Source organism: Dioscorea cayenensis, chromosome 9 (genome assembly GCF_009730915.1).
Source record: "Dioscorea cayenensis subsp. rotundata cultivar TDr96_F1 chromosome 9, TDr96_F1_v2_PseudoChromosome.rev07_lg8_w22 25.fasta, whole genome shotgun sequence".
Lineage (NCBI taxonomy): Eukaryota > Viridiplantae > Streptophyta > Magnoliopsida > Dioscoreales > Dioscoreaceae > Dioscorea > Dioscorea cayenensis.
In genome coordinates, this window is record NC_052479.1 from 21,000,252 (window position 1) to 21,008,191 (window position 7,940).

General features: G+C 44.1%; 1 non-coding gene across 1 annotated transcript; it reads left to right on the top strand.

Annotated features, from left to right (window-relative positions):
* Positions 1 to 7,453: 7,453 nt before the first annotated feature.
* LOC120269799 lies at positions 7,454 to 7,560 on the top strand. Its single transcript, XR_005539434.1, has one exon. It is a non-coding gene; the product is annotated as a small nucleolar RNA R71 (small nucleolar RNA).
* Positions 7,561 to 7,940: the final 380 nt, after the last annotated feature.

Genomic DNA, 7,940 nt, shown 5'->3' on the forward strand with positions numbered 1-7,940 from the left:
ACCGGAAAAGAAGGCATCAAAATCTTCGAACCATCGTCTTACAGCCCGAGGTTCCCAAAAAACTGATTCCTCTTGAATAGAATATTTGCATTTAATCCGACTTCGATCGGAGAATGCCTATGGAATTTTCGCAGATGTGGTTCACCCGTCACCCTGTTAGTTTCTATCGATCCCCTGCAGAGGGACTCAGGGGGAAGGGATAAGCTTTAGATGTCACTCCATCGATACAATGTATTGAGCTGACTGACGAAGAGGGAGATGCTCCTTTACTCGACTCGAAATGATCGGGTCGACAAACCCGAATCACAAGCTATTGACAACTAAATAAACTACTCCCGATGAGGGGTGAAATATTCCGCCTTTCCTTCGAGTATACGTCGCTTTCTCACCAAAATGGGGAAGGGAAGGATTCAATACCCTCGATAAGTGCTTGTAGCGATATGAATGCGTAAGCTGCTCATTCCTTATGTTGAGCATTACTTTTCTCGCTACATTAATATGTGTGTTTGTATGTTACTTTTATGCAGTGTAGGGTTGTGAGGCTCGAGTATGAAGGAAATGGGCCAATGTGGGATCATAATGCACCTATTTTCGGAGGAGATCTTGCTAAGGTTCAAACGCGAAGACACAGGACGATGTGTGAGATGCTAGAGTGTGTGCCAACCTCCCTCGGATTCGAAAGTGAGTACATCCATTTGAGGCACAAAGGCGTGCACACTCGAAAGCATTCCGCCTTACGATACAAGAACAAGAACCCCACCAACATATATATCATTGAAGAAGCAAGTGATTCACGACATGAACGCAGCCCGCTTTGTGTTACCCCGATGAAAGTATGGAATTAGGGAAGTTATTCAGTCATGAAGATCGTAGCAGTAGCACTCAGTAGTAACAACACTCGCTCACGACCGACCGAGAAATCTGAGAAAGTCAGAACCACACGGGCATGTGGGAAATTATCAACGCCTGCGTGGAAATTCCGACGGGCGCTGCTACCGCCCACGCCCGTGGAGTTACCCCGATTCCACTCTATTTAAGGGCCGTATTCAGCCCCGATTTTGGTATTCTTTTCTCCATCTTTTTCCCCAACTTGCAGAGGGCTTCGCCTAGGGTTTCTGAGGGGTATTGGCAAGGTTTTGGAGAGGTTCTATGTCTCGACATCGTGATTCCATTAGGAAGAAGGTTGGTAAGGGAGCTTTAATCGAGGCGACATCCCTATACCGGACTGACATTGAGCGAGTAGACTTTCCACAAGACCATCGACACGCACCATCGAGGGAGTTTCTTTTATGGATTCATTGCTTTTACATTCGATTCCTTTGATTGTACTTTTAGCTCCATGGAGAGCTAAACCCTAGTGGGTACTTGGGTGATTGTGAACCCTAGGATGTATTCGTTTATTGAACTTCTTTATTATGCTTTCAATAAATTGATGCTTTATTGTGAGTTCCAACCCTTGAATGCTTGATTGTATGAACATTTCCCTAGAGTGACACTAGGGTTGAGAGTTCTTGTTGGCAACCTTGTGAGTGGAGTGACACACCACGAGCAAGTTAGACAAAAGCTAGGTTGGAGAGGGTTGAGAGGGTGAGTCGAGAGGCATGTGAGCCCCCTTTCTCCTCCCGACGTGATAGATTCTACCTTCCTTGAGTTCTTTGCGGCCATACAGAGTGAATGGTCTAAGGATGAACCTCCACCGGGGCCTAGTTGCGCGTGCAATGGAGTGAAGCATTGAGGTGATCTTTAGTATCTAGGGCTTAATTGTGGCTAGGACCTTCCGCTGACCAAAGGGTTAGGTCTAAATCTAGGAAGAGATTTATCACTTGGAATCCCTAGAGCTCATTGCAACTCTATGCGAGTGCGAGGTGTTGAGATCTGTCTCGATTTCTCCTCCGGGACATGTATAGAGTTAGCATAGTTGGACCTTAGATTTGGGACTATGTATGTAAGGATTTCCATGACTCACCATTGCATTGATTAGGAAGCATAATAGAGAGTTCTTGCACTTGAAGCGATTATCCTAGGTGAAGCATCATCCGAGTACCCCATCTTTATCGATTACCTTTGCCTCCTCCTTACTTTTGCTCTCTTACTTGTTGCTTTTTCATTTTCGAGAATTGAATCATTACCACACTTATCATTGTTGATACTTCACATAGCTAAGAATCGACAGTGTCTTTACTCCCTACTCCTCGTGGATTCGACCCCGCTCACCCCGGATTATTACTTGACAAACCCGCACTGCGGATATAAGCAAGGGGATCTTGTCAACCCCACCCGTAAAGACGTGTTTTCCATTTTTAAATAAGGCATGTGCTTTCCTTTTGTCCCTCCCGGTTCGGTAGCGTACATTATCAGCCTCCCCGAATCGAAGTAAAGTCTTTCTCTCCCGGCTCCACCCGACTTTTTGATCTTTTCCGCCGCCCAATCTAACAAGCCCTGTGTGGTTACCCCTCCTTCCGAGAAGTGTTATGATCCAGATCGAGATGAACAACTCAAGAAGGAGTGTGAGGTTGAGAGGTTATTTAATCTCTCCTCCGGGACATGAATAGAGTTAGGCATAGTTGACCTTAGATTTGGGACTATGTATGTAAGGATTTCCACGACTCACCATTGCATTGATTAGGAAGCATAATAGAGAGTTCTTGCACTTGAAATGATTTTCCTAGGTGAAGCATCATCCGAGTACCCCATCTTTATCGATTGCCTTGCCTCCTCCTTACTTTTGCTCTCTTACTTGTTGCTTTTAATTGTTTAGAATTGAATCATTATCACATTTATCATTGTTGATACTCCACATAGCTAAGAATCGAATTAAGTGTCTTTACTCCCTACTCCCTGTGGATTCGACCCCGCTCACCCGGGATTATTACTTCGACAAACCCGTGCACTTGCGGGATATACGCAAGGGGATCTTGTCAAAAGCACTCTAGGGATTCCAAGAGGTGTATCCGATTCCTAAAGATTGATCCAACCATAATTCCCGACGAAGGATCCTGACCCCCTACAAGGTCCCGACAGAGAAATCTCTCAATCTCACGCCTCACACCAAATATGGTTGCATAGAGCTTGGGAACGGAGATAGAATACACCAATCGGAGGGGAAAGAGGATTCTCACTATCTCATGACTCGCCCTCTCAAACCTCTTCAATCATGAGATTCTAGCCCTAATGGAGACCTCTCTCTCACCAAGGTAACAAATCATGCAAACCAAATAACCAAAAGATCAATAAGGCAAGCAAGCATTAGACAATCAAGATTAAAACTTAATCAAACTCGGATTAAATAGAAACACTAAACAAATCCACAAAAGATGAGAATCCTAGGGTTCACAAGCCCAAATACCCTCTAGGGTTTTAGCTCTCCATCGAGCAACATACAAAAACACACCATCAATGAATGAAAAGTACATTAAAACCATAGAAATTAACCCCCTTATATATGAACTGATGGCCTTGATGGAGAGCTTCGACGTCTTGAAGGACCCACTCGAAGCTAGGGTTCACCGGTGGCTTCCTTGATGCTATGACGGAGGAGGAATCGATCAAAGTTGGTGACGAAGCACCTCCAAAGCCGCAAAGACCTCTTCTCCAAACCCTAGCTGTCTCACCCCTCAAGAGCCGCACAAAAGATGCGAAAGAATAGGGGAAAACGGCTATTTATACGCCTTAGATCGCGCCTGTCATGTGCCTTCACGCGCCTGTATGGATTTTCCACGTGGCCATGTGGGTCGAGGGAATTTCACGCGGCGTGAGCGATTTTTACTACGATCGCTACAATGAAATTACTACGATAGAAAATTGTTACATTTCTTTTTCACAAAAACGCGTCCAAACACTCTTCTCTTGAGGCCACATGTCCGGGCACACGTCCATGTGGTAAGTGACAAGATCCCCTTCCGTATATCCCGCAAATGCACGGGTTTGTCGAATTAATAATCCCGGATGAGCGGGTATCGAATCCACAGGGAGTTGGGAATAAAAACACTTAATCCGCTTATTAGCTATGTGAAAAATCAATAGTGATAAGTGTGACAATGATTCAATTCTCACAAGTAAAATCAACAAGTAAGAAAGCACGAGTAAAGGAGAAGGTAAGGCAATCGATAAAGATGGGGTACTCGGATAATGCTCCGCCTAGGATGATCGCTTCAAGTGCAAGAACCCTCTATTACGCTTTCTAATCAATGCAATAGTGAGTCATGGAAATCCTTCATTACATAGTCCCAAATCTAAGGTCAACTATGCCTAACTCTATACATGTCCCGGAGGAGAAATCGAACAATCTCAACACCTCGCACTCGCATAGAGTTGCAAAAAGTTCTAGTGATTCCAAGTGATAAATCTCTTCCTAATTATAGACCTAACCCTTTAGTCCAGGTGGAAGGTCCCTAACCATGATTATGCCTTAGATACTAAGATCACCTCAACGCTTCACTCCGTTGCACTCGCAACTAAGCCCTAGCGGAGGGTCATCCCTTAAACCATTCACTCTATTATGGCCACAAAGAACTCGAGGAACGGAGGTAGAATCTATCACGTCGAAGGGGAAAGGGCACGCTACTGTACCTCTCGACTCACCTTCTCAACCCTCTCCACTCTAGCTTTGTCTAACGCTCGTGGTGTGTCACACACTCACAAGGTTACCAACAAGAACTCTCAACCCTAGTGTCACTCTGGGGGAAATGTTCATACAATCAAGCATTCAGGGTTGGAACTCACAATAAACATCAATTAATTGAAAGCATAATAAAGAGATTCAATGAAACAAATACATCCTAAGGTTCACAAATACCCAAGTACCCACTAGGGGTTTAGTTCTCCATGGAGCTAAGTACAATCAAAGAAATAGAATGTAAAAGCAATGAATACATAAAGAAACCCCCTCGATGGTCATGTCGATGGTCTTGTGGAAAGTCCTCTACTCGTCCTCCAAGAATTCCCTCGTCCGTTATAGGATACGCCTCGACGGAAGCTCCCCTACCAACATTCTTCCTAAGGAATGACGATGTCAGAGCCGTAGAACCACTCCAAAACCTTAGCCAATACCCCTCAAAACCCTAGCCGAAGCCCTCTCTCAAGTTGGGGAAAAGATGAAGAAAAGAATGATGAAATCGGGGCTGAATTAGCTTTGAATAGGGCTGGAATCGGGCGACGACACGAGCCTGTGGATTTTGCACATGCCCATGTGGAATTTCCACACGGGCATGTACAATTTCCACATGCCCGTGTGGATTCTCTGAATTACTGTTTTCTCAGCCGGCTGTGAATAGTAACTGCTACAATGATTGTTATAGTGATTGCTACATTACTCTGCCAAAAATACTCCTGAATCCACTTTTCATCGAGGCAACATAAACGGATACACGTTTATGCCGTGGATCTCTTTGCTTCTTCAATGACTGATAAGTTGATGGAGATCTTATTCTATGTGCATAAATCGGAATGCTTAAGTGTGACTGCCCTTGTGCCCCTCCAAACGGTTGTGTTAACTCAAATACGGGGAGGTTGGCACACACTCTAGCATCTCGCACCTGACTCATATCTTCACGTTTGAACTTTAGCAAGATTTCCTCCAAAATCAGTGCATTATGATCCACATTGGCTTTTTTTCTTCATAATTGGTTTCACAACCCAACCTGCATAAAAGTAACATAAAAACACACATATTAGTGTAAAAATCCAGGAAAAGTAATGCTCAACATAAGGAAAGAACGTTTCACATTCATATCGCACAAGCACTTATCAGTAGGCTATAAAATTTTTCTTCATCGACGTATCTTTGAGATGTCTTGCAATCTTAACAAAGAGAAGGAACATGAAGATGTGACTGCCTTTGTGCCCTTCCAACTAGTGAATTAACTTGAATCTTCTTGGAAGTTGGCACACATCTCCACGTTTATGAACTCCTCTCGTGTCTTGGTCTTTGTATTGAACAAGAACTCCCAACATTGTGTCTTTATAGCCTATCTTTGCTTCTTTTTTACTCTTCAAGGCATTCACAACCTATATGCATAAAAGAACACCAAATACACAATATGAGACATAAACCATGGTAAAAATATTGCTCAATGCATGTAAAACATATATAAAAATATGTCTACTCAAGCACTTATCAATCGGCTAAAGCATTTTCTTTCATTTCTTCCCCAATCACACAAGGGATGATGAAGCTGCCAGAATCGGTGAGTTTCTTAGGAAGCATCTTCTGGATTATAGCAGAACAATTCTTCGACAGAGTCACAGTCTCCAAGTCTTCTAGCTTCCTCTTATTGGTGAGGAGATCCTTCAAGAATTTAGCATACTTGGGCATCTGTGAAAGAGCCTCGACCAGGGGGATGTCAATGTGAAGTTGCTTGAAAATGCCAAAGAACTTTTTGAATTGGGCTTCTTCCTTGTCTTGCTTGAGCCTGGAGGGGTATGGCACTACAGGTTTATACTCAGACCGCCTCGCATCGGAGACTTAGGAACATCTTCATCAGGCTTCTTCTCATTCTTTTCACTCGCATTCTCACCTGAACTAGGGTCTTCCCGAATGGCTACCCCATCATTGGAGGAACTTGGGCCCTCCTTGGCCCTTGCCTACAATTGTTTCCCACTTCTTAGTGTGACAGGCTTCAAATGCTCCCTCGGGTTGCTTTCAGTGTTGCTTGGTAAGCTACCTGCGGGTCATTCTGATTGTGCTCTAGCAAGCTGTCCCACCTGGTTCTCAAGAGATTGCACAAACGCTTGAAGTTTTCTCAACACAGTGCTTATCTCACTGAACTAGCCCCCATGCTGTGTTAACTGATTGTTAATATTCTGAAATCTTGCCTCAGTATTAATCATGAACTTTGCCAACACATCTTAAGTGGCATATTTCATATCTTGTGGTTGTTGGGGCTGACACTAAGGACGTTGAGGTGGTGGTGGTCTTTGTTGTGACTGACCTTGGTTCCAAGAGAAATTTGGATGGTTCTTCCACCCCAGGTTGTAAGTGTTGCCAAAAGCATTTCCCGGACACCTTGGTCCTCCACTAACATACTCTATTGACTCAATCAGTGCAGGGGAAGCAACAAGAATGGGGCATTGGATTGTTGCATGCCTAGCACCACATGTTTCACATGACATCACTGCCTTAGGACTTGAGCCAGAACCCAATATGTACTGATCAAATCTCTGTGTCAAAGCTTCAACCTTTGTGGCCAATGCATTGTTATCCATGACACTCTTGGTCAAAGCATCCACTTTTGTAGCCAAAGCTGTGGTTTCATTCACCTCGTACAGCCCTGCTGCTCTTGGTGCCTTCTATCTAGTGCTCCAATGACATTCGTTGCTAGCCATGTTCTCGATTAATGTCTCAGCTTCTTCAGGGAGTTTGTTGATCAAAGAACTACCAGCTGCTACATCGATGAGCTGCCTTGTAGCATAATTCAGCCCATTACAAAGCATCTGAACTCTCATCCATGCAGAGAATCCATAATGAGGGCACATGCGTAGAAGATCCTTAAACCGTTCATGTGCCTCAAACAATGTCTCGGTGTCCCCTTGCCTGAAGGATGAAATCTCCTATCTCAGTCTCGCTGCCTTGCTTGGTGGAAAATATCTAGCAAGGAACTTCTCCACCATGTCTTTCCATGTGGTGATGAAACCAGGAGCTAAAGAAGTGAGCCATCTGTATGCCGCTCCTCTCAGACTGAATGGAAATAATCTCAACCTAAAGGCATCATCAGATACAGAGTTGATCTTGAAGGTTGAGCGAATTGGAAAGAAGCGAGAAAGATGAGCATGTGGGTCCTCATCAGCTAACCCATCAAATTGTACTGAGTTTTGAACCATTCCTATCGTGTTTGCCTTGATCTCAAAATTATTGGCTGGAATAGTAGGTGCTTGCACACTAAATTCATCCCCGGTAAATTGTGGCCTCTCAAAATCGAATAAAGTTCTCCTTGGCTCGGCCA